This window comes from Tursiops truncatus, chromosome 7 (assembly GCF_011762595.2).
Source record: "Tursiops truncatus isolate mTurTru1 chromosome 7, mTurTru1.mat.Y, whole genome shotgun sequence".
NCBI classification, from domain to species: Eukaryota; Metazoa; Chordata; class Mammalia; order Artiodactyla; family Delphinidae; genus Tursiops; species Tursiops truncatus.
In genome coordinates this window covers 95894615-95909226 of record NC_047040.1, presented here as the reverse complement: position 1 = coordinate 95909226, position 14612 = coordinate 95894615, and positions in this window count along the sequence as shown.

Sequence of the window (14612 nt, the reverse complement as noted above, 5' to 3'; positions counted from 1 at the left end):
TGGGTTGATGCATAAAACAAGAGTTTGGAATTAGTACACATACCGTTCCATAAACCAAATATGTAATAGACGAGACCTGCTCATTGCTCAGTGAACTGGACTCAACAAGCCCTATTCACCACAGAAGAATATATCTGACTAGTAAGAATCTTAAAAAGTGTTTATTGATGTCTCTCTGTAAGTGAATCAAGTGGGTGTAAAGTGGCATAAACACAGCATTGAAAATCAGTTAAACCCCATTATAAAAATAAACTACAAAAAAACCCCCAAAAAACTAAGACAGTTAAAGAGAGTGAAATTCTTACCAAATTCGTTCAGGGGCTGTGGTGCAACCTGGATTGATCACATCTAGACCCACAGCTGGATGAGACATAAGGCTGGACACTCTTGGGGCTGAGAGGATTGGTGAGGTTGGGTGAGCAAATGCAGTCCCTTTAAAGTAATACTGCGTGGTACCCATTCCATGGACCCCAAATCTGCAGGTTCAAGGAAATCTTCCTACATCTAAAACATGCATGGGAAGCCCAGAGGATGGTACACCGTGGGATCGGAAAAGGTTTCTAAAACGCACCTCATTTTTCATGTCCTGGCGCTCGGGTTCGCCATTCCAGCCACTTTACTAACAATCTCCCCACTTGGAAAATCAGCACCTTTAACCTCCTGTTTCGTAGTTTGCAATTTGTCCGGAGGGTGAATGGGAAGACAGGGGACCAATGAAAGACCAGCTCTAGGTGTTCGGACAGGCACATGTCACTCTAATTTCCAATCAGAAAGAAGAATTAACCAAAGGCTCAGGCTGCCCCCCGGAACAAGAATAGCGCCTGAAGCAATCCTGCGGTTTTGCGGCCAGCTTTCAAAAAAGCGAGTTGAAAAATGGAGCTCAGGGACACCGCAATTCACAAACCTGAAGAGTTATAAATGACAACTATCGTCCAAAAATATATTAAGGTAAGGCATGCAGAGGATTTGAAAGCAAGGCAGAATTGCAGGGAGCAATTTTCAAAAGGTAGATTGGACTCACATTTAAAGCACATGAAAGCGACAGAAGTTCGATAATGATGCAGTTGGCCAAAAAGGGCGTATGCGTTTTTTCCTGAATACTTTCAGGAAAAAACGCATACGCCCTTTTTGGCCAACCAAACAAGCGGGCAATGCAAATCCGCACTACAAAGAAGTCTCACTTCCCATCGGTCAAAAATGCCATCCTAAAAAAGTGTAAAAACCAGAAAAGCAGGACAGGCCATGGAGAAAAGGGAGCCTTGTTATGCTGACGGGCGGGATGTAAATTGCCAACAGCCACTCTGGAGAAGTGTATGTTGTTTCCTAAAACATCTAGAAAACAGAGCTACAGAGCATACGGCATTTCCACTCATGGGCGAATATCTTGCGAACACTAAAAATCGACAGGACACAGGCACCCAAAAGTTTAGGACTGCCCTGTTTACAAGAAGCTCGACTTCGGTACACCTTAAATATCCCAGGAAAGAGAAAAATGGATAAAGAAGTTGTGGTGCATATGTACAATGGAATATCACTCAGCCATGAAATCAATGTCATAAGGCTAGTAGCAGCAAAATGAGTGGATTTAGGTATGATGATTCTAATTGGAAAAAGTCACACACACAAAAACTTATCATAAGGTATCACCTATAGAGGGAATGTTAAAATCGCTACACATGAACTGAATTACAAAACAGAACAGAGTCACACGTTTAGAAAACACACTTATAGCTGCTAAAGGAGAAAGGTGGGGTGGGGTGATGCATAAACCAGGAGTTTGAAATTCGCACAGATACTGTTCCATAAACAAAATAAGTAATCGACAGGACCTACTGTATAGCTCAAAGAATTGGACTCAGCACACTGTTGTCACAGGAAAAGAATATATAAGACTGGGAAGAATCTGTATAAGAATTTATTGATGTCTCTCTTTAAGTGAGTCAAGCGGATAGATGTAGAGCAGCAAGAAACACAGTATTGAAAATCAGCTATACCCCATTATAAAATTAAATAACAGGAACAAAAAGAAAAAACTGTGAGAGAGAGAGAAATTCTTACAAAATTTGTTCAGGAGCTGTTATGCAACCTGTACTGGCCACATCTAGACACACAGCTGGATGAGACCTAAGGCGCTATACACATGGGTCTGAGAGGCTTGGTGAGGATGGGACAGCAAATGCAGCACTTTTAGAGTAATACTGCCTGGCCCCCATTCCATGGGTCCCATATCTCAAGGTGCAAGGGACCCTTCCTACAGCTAAAACATGAATGGGACATCCAGAGGATGGTACACCGTCTGTTCGGGAAGAGTTTGGAAAAGTCACCTCATCTCCCCTTCTCCTGGTATTGGGGTTCCCCAGCTCCTTTCCTTAGAGTGTCCCCACTTTGGGAAGGCAGCACCCTCAACAGCCGGTTTTGCACAGCTTGGAATTTTCCGTGTGAAGAAGGGGAATGGGGGTATGGAATGAGACACAAGCCGTAGATGTTTGGACAGGCACATGCCACTCTAGTTTCCTAATCCAGAAGAATTTCCCTATCCTTCAGGTGTCCCAGGAACCGGAATGGGTCTGTAGAAAGCCTGCCCCTTTGTGGCTGCTTCCCTAAACAACAAGTTGAAAACTGGTGCTCAGGGGCATTGCAATTCACAGACATGCAGGGTTGTAACTGACACCTCTAATGGAGTCATTTCTTGAGCCAAGTATTCGTAAGGGCCTTGTAAGCAAGGCAGAATTGCAGGAAAGGGATTTCAAGAGGTAGTTTGCACTCGCCATTGAAGCACATGCAAAGCTGCTGAACATCGCCAATGATGCAGTTTGCCAAAAAGGCCGTATGCGTTATTCCTTAACATATTCAGGAAAAACCCTTACTCCCTTTTTGGCCAACAAAACAGGTGGGCAATGTAAATTAATACTACAACGAGGTATCACTTCGCACCAGTCAGAATGGCCAAGCTCACAATGTGTAAAACCTGAAATGCAGGACAGAGCGTCGAGAAAAGGGAACCCTGACAAGCTGATGGTGGGAATGTAAATTGCTAACAGCCACTCTGGAGAAGTGGGTGGTGACTCCTTAAAAGTCTCAAAAACAGAGCTTCAGAGCACATGGCGCTTCCACTCCTGGGCCTGTATCTTGGAAAAAACGTAAATTGGCAGGACCCAGGCACTCCAAAATTTACGCAGCCTTGTTTACAAGAGCATCTACTTGGAAGCTACATAAACGTCCTTGGAAGGAAGACTGGATAAAGAAATTATGGTAGATATGTACAATGGATTATTACTCAGCCATGAAATGAATGAAATAAGGCCATTTGCAGCCCCTCGGAAGGACCTAGGTACATTTATACTAAGTTTCATAAATCAAACAATGACAAATATCATATGATATTACGTATCAGTGGAATCTAAAAATTGATACAAAGGTACTATCTTACAACACAGAAACAGAGTCCCAGACTTAGAACACAAACTTATGGTTACCAAACTGGAAAGCTGTGTTGGAGGCATAATTCATGAGGTTAGAGTTAGTATATACATATTTACAGAGAAAAAACTTGTAATCAACATGGACCTGCTGTAGAGCACTTGGAACTCTTCTCAACACGCTTTAGTAGCCTCAATGGGAAAATAATTCTAAAAAGAATATATAGTCATCTCTGTATAAATGAATCATGTTGGTATATATCAAAAAATGAACACAACATGATAAATCAACTATACTCCATTATAAATTTAAAATTAAATTACAGAAAAGAAAAGTGATCACTAAATTCATTTAGTCGTGGTGAATGTGCTAGTGTCACATCTCTGGACACAGACCCAGTTTTGTCCCAAGGCTGGACTGTTGTGGGCCTGAGGACCTCGGGAGGATATGCCAGCTAATTCTCCCCCCTTGAACATGTAGTCCCTGGTCCCCTCTGCATGGGATCACAATCTCCAGATCTAAGTGTGCCCTCATACTACTAAACCAACCCTCTGACACCCAAAGGATGGTGGACTCTCTGGGCTGGATGACACTTGGAAAATCACCTGGTCTCAACATATCCTGGTGTTTGGGTTCCGACCTCCAGAATCCTTCGTTAGGGTCATCCCAACTCTGCAAGACAGCACCCTCAACAGGTGATTTTGCAGGGGTTTGCATTTGTTTGGGGGATGAAGGGTAAGGGAGAAGAAGGAATGGGACAGAAGCCCTTACATGTTTGGTCAGGCACATTCCACTCTAATTGAAAACCCAGGAACAGGACTTTCCCTACATCTAAGGTTGTGTCAGTAACCAGACAGGGACAGTAGAAATCCTGCTGCCTTCTGTTTCCCATAACAACAACTCCAAAAACTGGACCTTATAGGCCCTTCATATTCACAATGCCTGAGGAGCTGTAAATGACAACAGCCCTCGAAAAATGTCTTAGGGTAGGTAATCGAAATAGACTTCAAAACAAGGCAAACTTTCAATAACCCTTTTTCAAGGGGTAAATTTTACTCACACTGTTCAAAAAAAGAAAAGCGCATATGAAGATGCTCACCATTGCTTTATGTTAGACAAATGCAAATCAGATGTACAAAGAAGTATCACCTGGAACCACTCAGAATAGCCATCATCACAATGTCTACAAACACGAAATGTTTCGGATGGTGTGGGAAAAAGAGAAACCTACTACTTATTATTATTTTTTTTAATCTGTGTTGGGTCTTCGTTGCTGTGCGCGGCTTTTCTTTAGTTGCAGCAAGCAGGGCTACTCATCGTTGTGGTACGCAGCCTTCTCTTTGCGGTGGCTTCTCTTGTTGTGGAGCACAGGCTCTAGGCACACAGGCTTCAGTAGTTGTGGCATGTGAGCTCAGTAGTTGTGGCTCGTGGGCTCTAGAGTGCAGACTCAGTAGTTGTGGCACACGGGCTTAGTTGCTCTGTGGCATGTGGGATCTTCCCAGGCCAGGGCTTGAACCTGTGTCCCCTGCACTGGCAGGCGGATTCTTAACCACTGCGCCACCAATGCTACGCTATTGGTGGCAATGCCAATTGGTAACAGCCACTATGGAGTACAGAATGGAGGTTACCAGAGTAAGGGGAGGCGGGAGGGATAAATTGGAAATTGGGATTGACATATACACACCACTATATATAAAAGAGGCAACAAATAAGGGCCTACTGTATAGCACAGGGAACTCTACTCAATACTCTGTAACGACCTGTATGGGAAAGGAATCCAAAAAGGATTGGATATATGTATAGCTGCTTCACTCTGTTGTGCAGCAGAAAGTAACACAACATTGTAAATCAACTATACTCCAAAAACATTGAAATTGAAATGAAATGAAATAAAATAAAATAGAGCTACCAGATGATCCAGCAAGTTCACTCATGTGCGCATATCTGGAGGAAAGCATAAATCGAAAAGAAACATCTTCCCCAATGTTCACTGAAACACTCTTTACAATAGCGAAGACATGGAAGCAACCAAAATTCCATCAACATATGAATATAGGTAAGGAATATGTGATACATATGTATAATGGAATATGACTCAGCCATAAAATAGAAGAAAAAATGCCAATTGCAGTAACATGGATGGACCTAGAGATGATTGTACTAAGTGAAGGAAGTCAGACAGAGTAAGACAAATATTATATGATATCACTTCTAGGTGGAACCTAAAAATTGATACAAATGAACTAACTTACAAAACAGAGGAAGACTCACAGACTTGGAAAACAAACGTATGGTTACCAAAGGGGAAAGGTGGGGGGTAGGGATAAATCAGGAACTTGGGGTAAACATACGAATACTACTATATATAACATAGATAAGCAACAAGGACCTACTGTATAGCACAGGGAACTCTACTCAATATTCTGGGAATATCTTTATCAAAAAAGAATCTGAAAAAGAATGAATATATGTGTATGTGTAACTGAATCACTTGCTGTGCAGCTGAAACGAATACAACATTGTAAATCAATTATACTCCAATAAAATTTAAATTACAAAATAAAGAAAATCACCTATATTTCAAAAGAAAAAAAGAATTCCCACATATTTTTATGGCTTGATAGCTTACTTTTTTAATGCTCAATATTATCCCATTCCCAGAATATATTGATACTATATCATTTCATTCACCTATTGGAGGACACCTTAGTTTCATTCACATTTTGCCAGTATTGAATTAGGTGCTATAAATATCCATAGGCAGATTTTCGTCTGGAAGCATGTTTTAAACTACTTTCGGTAAACATCCATGAGAACACTTGCCAGATTGTACAGTAAGGGAATGTTCAATATTATAGCAAGTGTCAATCAGACTACCAAAGTAGCTGTATTATTTTTCATTTCCACCAATAACAAATGACATTTCCTATTGTTCCACATCCACTACAGAATTTGTTCTTGTCATTGTTCACATTTTAGCCATTCTAATGGCTAGAATCGTATGTATTTGTATTGTTAATTTGCTTTTTCACAGCAGCATGTAATCTGGATTATTCTTCTGTATACTTATATGCATAGTGTCTATTTTCTTTGGTCAGGTGTCCATAAAGTATATTGGTCTACATTTTATTTAGGCTGCTTTCATTTTTTTCTACCCAATCTGTTTTTGTTTTATTTATTTTCATGCCTTATTGCATTAGCAAGGACTTGGAATAAAATATAGAAAAGGAGTCATGAAAGGGGACATCCTTGCTTTTACCTGAATTTAGTGGAAAAGCTTCATGTTTTTGACCATTAATCATGATGTAAGATAAAAGTTTCCTGTAGATCTTTGTTATCAACTTGAGAAAGCTCCAGTCTATTTCTTTAACTGAGAGTTTTTATGAAGAATGGGTGTTAGATTTTTTCAAAGTTCTTCTGAATCTATTGATATGCTCATGGTTGTCTTAAGGGTGTTGATATGATGGATATAATTATTTGATTTTAGAATGTTGAACCAGACTTGCATACCTGGGATTATTCCCTCTCATTCACGATATAAAATTCTCTCAAAGTATTGTTGGATTCGATTTGTTAATATTTTGTTGAGGATTTTTGCATTGATGTTCCTGAGAGATACTGGTCAGTTTTCTTTACTATTCATGTGTTCCTCTAAGTTTGGATGTTGTGGATTTAGTGTCAGACATTCATTTGGGGAGATTCTCAGTAATTTTTTTTTTTTTTTTTTTTTTTGCGTTACGCGGGCCTCTCACTGCTGTGACCTCTCCTGTTGTGGAGCACAGGCTCCGGACGCACAGGCTCAGCGGCCATGGCTCACGGGCCCAGCCGCTCGGCGGCATGTGGGATCTTCCCGGACCGGGGCAGGAACCCGTGTCCCCTGCATCGGCAGGCGGACTCTCAACCACTGCGCCACCAGGGAAGCCCTCTCAGTCATTTTTAAAAAACATTTTCTGTTCTTTGTTATCTTTATTCTCCTCCTGCTATACCCATTATGTATAGGTCACAGCATTTTTCGTTGTTCCACAATTATTGATTGCTCTGTTGATTTCTTTCCTGCCCATTTTCTCTTTTCTTTTGAGATTTAAAGGTTTCTCTTGATATGTCTTCAAGCTCACAGATATTTCTCCTCAGCCAGCTCTTTGACTGCTAAAACAAAATACGAGACTTGGTGTTTTATAAACAACAGAATATTTTTGTTTTCTCATAATTGCTGAGGCTGAAAAGTTCAAGAACAAGTTCCCAGGGGCTTCCCTTGTGGTGCAGTGGTTAAGAATCTGCCTACTAATAAAGGGGACACAGGTTCAAGCCCTGGTCCGGGAAGATCCCACATGCCATGGAACAACTAAGCCCATGCAGCACAAACACTGAGCCTGTGCTCTAGAGCCCAGTAGGCCACAACTACTGAGCCCGTGTGCCACAACTACTAAAACCCGCATGCCTAGAGCCTGTGCTCCACAACAAGAGAAGCCACCCAATGAGAAGCCCGCACACTGAAACAAAGACCCAACGCAGCCCCAAAATTAATTAAAAAAAAAAAAAATGAACAAGTTGCCAGCTGACTTGGTGTCTGGTGGGGGATCAATTTCTGGTTCATTATGTGGGTCTTCTCGCTCAGCAATGAAATCATGTAATGGGCATAAGATCTTCTGTGTGCTACATTTATTAGGTCACTAATCCCATGTTTGAGGTCTCTGGCCTCATGACCTAATCACCTCCCAAAAGCCCCACCTCCTAATACCATCAACACAGGAGCTGGGTTTCAAAATTTTAAAATTAGAGGCACAAAATGTTTACACCATAACAGGGACCACAGAGTTCACTGATTTTTCCTTTCATGTAAAAGGTTTGCACATTTATATTTATTATATAATCCCAAAACCCTCATTTGTTTTTAAGATTCTTTTCCCGTATACGCCAGTACAGACCACTGAGTAGAGTTCCCTGTGCTATAAAGCAGGTCCTTATCAATATTTATCTATTTTATATATAGTAGTGTGTATAGGTCAGTCCCAATCTCCCAGTTTATCCCTTCCCCACTTATCCCCTGGTAACCATAAGTTTGTTTTCTATATCCATGACTCTATTTCTGTTGAGTAAATAAGTTCATTTGTACCTTTTTTTTTCTGTTTTAGATTCCTCATATAAGCAATATCATATGATATCTGTCTTCCTGTGTCTGACTTGCTTCACTCAGTCTGACAATCTCTAGGTCCATCCATGTTGCTACAAAACCCTTAATTGTTAAGGATAACCCTCAATTTTTTCCAGTACCATCAGCAATTCTTTCTGGCAGACATGTAATAACACTTTTTAAACAAGGATATTGAGACCAAGTCTCCTGACCTGCAAACAAACAAAACATTCATATAGTGAAAACTTTGCACATCAAAGGATGAAAGCACTTGGTCTAAATCCCTTTGCACCCACTGCTGACAGAGGGCAGAGTAGTTTGACTCACTAATCTTCCTTACGTGCACTTCTTCCTAATGGGGTATTCCATCTAAAACTTATAAGAAGCGGGAATGCATCATGGAACACACCAATCTCTCCTACAGATTCTGAAGCAGCAAAAAAAACAAAAACAAAAACATGATGTATCCATCCAAAGGGTTCTGTCCACATTGTTACAGTAGTTTCCCTTGCACTGTGAAACCTTTTCAAACCCTATCACTTGAAACTATTTTTATTTTTTACAACAAAAATAATGTCAATCTGCAGTCACATGCTCCAGTAATATTACGCTATCCCTTGTGCAAGGATGTAGGGATTTGTGGAGCTATGGGAGGCTATCGTGAGAGGTTGCCTAGAGTAATTAGGACATTTTATTTATGTTGGCTCTTCTCCCTAAGATGTCTGCTGTCCTCTTCTTTTTGTAGCTACTAGCATTGAGAAACTGACCAAGATAAGGCCCTTCTCTTTTACTGCCTATGAATGCAGCCGTGATGAACCCCACAGACCTTGGTGCTTCCAGAATCCCCTGAACCTACTGACCCTCCATGCATGGCATGACATAGATAAGGATGGTAACGTGTATATTTGTATAGAGCATGCTACAAAATTTTCGACTCTTCCCTTCCTCATAATTCCAAAGAATAGATTTCTTTGGATTTCTTCTTAATGCTGCTGGAGTTGATACATAAATTGAGGGAGGTATCAGGGCCCACCAAAAGAGAGGGTAACTGCACAGAAAAAGCAGGTACGTTTCTGTGTAGTTTCAAGCAGCTTATGTGCTATATCAACCATGGTGACATGTTGACCCCTCCTCTTTCTACTAGTAGTACAGCAAACATAAAGGATATTTAGCCTGCTTGTTTTATCCCCACCTCTCACAACTGATCTGCATTCACATATAGGACAATGAAGCGTCCTTTCTACCATCTTAACCAATACTTGAGAACTAGAAAATGTCCAGATTTTTCCAGGGATTATTTTCATATTCCCCAACCAGGCCTATGAAGGAATCTTACCTATTGTGTTTAATGAAGTCATATCTCTGACGGCATCCCATAATCTACAACACTGGAAAGAAATTTGAAGGGTTTTATATTTTACCATATTTGAAATTCCAGTATTTTAGCCTGACACGTTTTTGGATTTTAGAAAAAAAAATACTTTAAATGAGACACAAAAAAATCATTTTTATGACACAAGAAGACAGCAACACTTTTATATTTTTATCTGTTCCACTTGCACACAAAACTCTCATAGAATTATGTAAAGCAGTCCTGTTGGGTGCTGTGCATGGTGCAAGTATGGATTAAAGCTTAGGAATCTTAAGCTTCAGTCACCTGAAACTTTTAAATTAGGATGCAAGCAATCCTGTCCAACATTTGAGCAGAGCAAGACACTGTCTTTATTTTATTTGTCAGGTAATTAATCTGTCTTTTGCCCCAAGGAGAGAAACAACTGGCATCTTCCATCAATGTGTTGTACAAAATTCTTTGAACAGAAAGTGTAAGCAGAGGCTGATACAAGATGTGAAAAAAACGAAACATGAGAGACCCTTGTGGCATTTTCTCCTAACTTATTGCAATCTCCCATTTAAAATGTGGGAATATTCAATCTTCTGAGGAAAAAGGCCCAAGGAAGGTTTCTGAGTCTGTGGAATAATGGTATTGCTAAAGATTTCAGGAGGCAAGATGAATTAGTGAGAATGACCATGAGAAACCAGAGAAAAGTCAGATCCATGGATGAAGTGATGTTTACCTCTGTGAATCAGTGAGAAGTAGGAGCAAATGAAAAGAAAGCTGAATACAACATTTTCTGAATAAATGTAACCTTTCAGCTGTCATAGAAAAATTAATACTCACTATGATATAACACATGTAGAAAGTTAACTTAAATTTAAAGCTTAATAATTAGATTTATTGAAGAAATGAAAACATATCTGTGGTTTAGAATAAATAATGTATTCTGCTACAGATAAGAAGACTACATAAATAAATAGAAATAAGACTAAATAAATAAAGAAGAAAATAACAAATTAGATGTTATTAACATTAAAAACTGACACTCACGTAAGAAAGAGAAGGAGAGATAGAAAGAGAGAACTCATATCAAGCATATATTAAAAACTCCTAAATAAGAAGTCTTCAGATGTTAAAAAAAAAAAGTCTTCAATAAGAAGAAAATGTAATAGCAAAAATGGGGAAAATATACCAAAAGATATTTCAAAAAAGAGAGTACAGAATGTTAAGTAAACATATCAAAAGATGCTTGGCTTCTCAGTAGTCAATTAAATGAAACAAAAGCAATCCTTGGAATTATCACTCACGAACCACAAAGTTCAAATGAAAACGACAGGTATTATCAAGTTTGATAAGAATGTGTGTAATCCTTGAATCTCATTCACTGCTGCTGAGCATGAAAATTCATACAAATGTTTTGAAAATATTTAGAAGTATCTAAACAGATAAAGACATGAAAGCTATGACTCAAAAATTTTACTACTACATGTATACTGAACAATAATTTATACACACACCACCAAAGCTCAAGTTCTAGAATTTATATGCCAGTACTATTCTCAACAGACACAAACTAAAAATCACTCATATTTTAATACACATTGGAATAAATTACTTAGTAGCTAAATGTTTACACTATGGAATCCTATGCAACAGTGTCAATACATGATCACAACAGGCAACCATATAGGCATATTCACAAACAACATAAAATAAAAAGCCCAATCCAAAAGTGATTTTACTGTGCCATAACATTTACATAAAATACAAAATACAGGTAACGTGATCTTTTTGTTAGATACCAGAACAATATTAAACCTTAAGGGGAGTCACTAGAATGGGACCCGGTGGGGGGGGGGGGTCTCTGAGTATCTGACAATTTTCTGTGTCTTTATCTAGAAACTAGGCATAGAGTGTATTCAGATTCTGAATTTTCTGAAATTTGTCATTTCCTTACAAACCATGCATGTTTTTAGTTGTTTTTTATACATAACAAAAAGTAAAAAAGATAGACTAGGGAAGGCAATATATTAGCACTATAATATCCATGCTTTTCAAGGTGGAAGTGAAAGGTATTAAATACTTGACATTGTGATTACTTGTTAAAAGTAAGGTGAAAATTTGAGATTAATAAATAAGACATACTTCTTCATATATAATCCTCAAACAGGAGGGGTAGAAAGGAGTATTATTTTTTTAATTTAATATAGAATCGTTAAGATAGAAAATAATGAAAACACACTAGGTTTAAAAAAGAGCACAATGGACTTCCCTGGTGACACAGTGGGTAAGAATTTGCCTGACAATGCAGGCAACAGGGGTTCAATCCCTGGTCTGGGAAGATCCCACATGCCGCAGAGCAACTAAGCCCGTATGCCACAACTACTGAGCCTGTGCTCTAGAGCCTGCAAGCAACAACTGTTGAGCCTGCATAACACAACTACTGAAGCCCATGCACCTACAGCCCATACTGTACAATAAGAGAAACCACCGCAAGGAGAAGCCTGTGCACCACAAAAATGAGTAACCCCTGCTTCACACAACTAGAGAAACCCTATGCAGCAACAAAGAACCAATGCAACCAAAAGTAAATAAAATTAAATTTTTGATTTCTGAGATAACTCACTCACGTGGCTGTAGGTAAGAGGCCTCTGTTCCTTGCCACATGGATCTCTCCTTAGGGCTGCTTGAGTGTCCTCATGACATGACAGCTGGCTTACCCCAGGATGGGTGATGTAGCAGAAACCAAAGCAGAAGCTGCAATGTCTTTTATAACTTTGGAAGCTGCACCTTGTCATTTCTTCAATTTCTTATTAGTTAAACAGTCAGCCCTTTTCAAGTGCAAGGAGCCACACAGGTACATGAAGACTGTGAGATAATTAGGGGATAATTAGGGCCATCTTGGAGGCTGGCTACCAAAGTAGCTGACTAGCTGAAGACTGAATTTTGTTTTCTTCACTTCTGGAGAGAAAATGGTCCGTGAATCTCATTGGTGGTGTTTGAGATGTACCAAAGCTACCTCTTACTCTCACCCCCAGCTGTGTGGCTGAAAGGGTCTTGGTGCTCCGGCCGGATGTCAAGCCTGTGCCTCTGAGGTGGGAGAGCCAAGTTCATGACATTGGTCTACAAGAGACCTCCGGCACCTTGTAATATCGAACGGCAAAAGCTCTCCCAGAGATATCTGTCTCAATGCTAAGACCCAGCTCCACTCAGAGACAAGCAAGATCCAGTGCTGGACATCCCATGCCAAAAAAATACCAACACAGGAATGCAGGCCCACCCATTAGCAGAGAGGGTGCCTAAAATCATAATAAGGTCACAGACACACCAGAACACATGACTGGATGTGGACCTGTCCATCAGAAAGACAAGATCCAGACACACCCACCAGAACACAGGCACCGGTCCCCTCCACCTGAAAGCTTACACAACCCACTGAACCAACCTTAGCCATGGGGGGCAGACACGAAAAACAATGGGAACTACGAATCTGCAGCCTGCCAAAAGGAGACCCCAAACACAGTCCCCAAAGCCAAATGAGAAGACAGAGAAACACACAGCAGATGAAGGAGCAAGGTAAAAACCCACCAGACCAAACAAATGTAGAGGAAATAGGCAGTCTACCTGAAAAAGAATTCAGAGTAATGATAGTAAAGATGATCCCAAATCTTGGAACTGGAATGGAGAATATACAAGAAACTTTTAACAAGGAGCTAGAAGAACTAAAGAGCAAACAAACAATGATGAACAACACAATAAATGGAATTAAAAATTCTCTAGAAGGAAACAATAGCAGAATAACTGAGGCAGAAGAATGGACAAATGACCTGGAAAATAAAATAGTGGAAATAAATACTGCAGAGCAGAATAAAGAAAAAAGAATGAAAAGAATAGAGGACAATCTGAGACACCTCTGGGACAACAATAAACGCACCAACATTCAAATATAGTGGTCCCAGAAGTAGAAGAGAAAAAGGAGACTGAGAAAATATTTCAAGAGATTATAGTTGAAAACTTCCCTAATATGGGAAAGGAAATTGTTAATCAAGTCCAGGAAGTGCAGAGAGTCCCATACAAGATAAACCCAAGGAGAAACATACCAAAATTTATATTAATCAAACTATCAAAAATTAAATACAAAGAAAAAATATTAAAAGCAGCAAGGGAAAAACAATAAATAACATACAAGGGAATCCCCATAAGGTTAACAGCTGATCTTTCAGCAGAAACTCTGCAAGCCAGAAGGGACTGGCAGGACATATTTAAAGTGATGAAAGGGGAAAAGCCACAACCAAGATTACTCGACCTAGCAAGGATCTCATTCAGATTCGACAGAGAAATTAAAACCTTTACAGACAAGCAAAAGCTAAGAGAATTCAGCACCACGAAACCAGCTCTACAACAAATACTAAAGGAGCTTCTCTAGGTGGGAAACACAAGAGAAGGAAAAGACCTAAAATAACAAACCCAAAACAATTAAGAAAATGGTAATAAGAACATACATATCAATAATTACCTTAAATGTAAATGGACTAAATGCTCCAACCAAAAGACATAGACTGGTTGAATGGATCTGAAAACGTGACCCGTATTTATGAGGTCTACAAGAGACCAACTTCAGACCTAGGGACACATACAGACTGAAATTTAGGGGATGGAATAAGATATTACATGCAAATGGAAATCAAAAGAAAGCTAGAGTAGCAATTCTCATATCAGACAAAA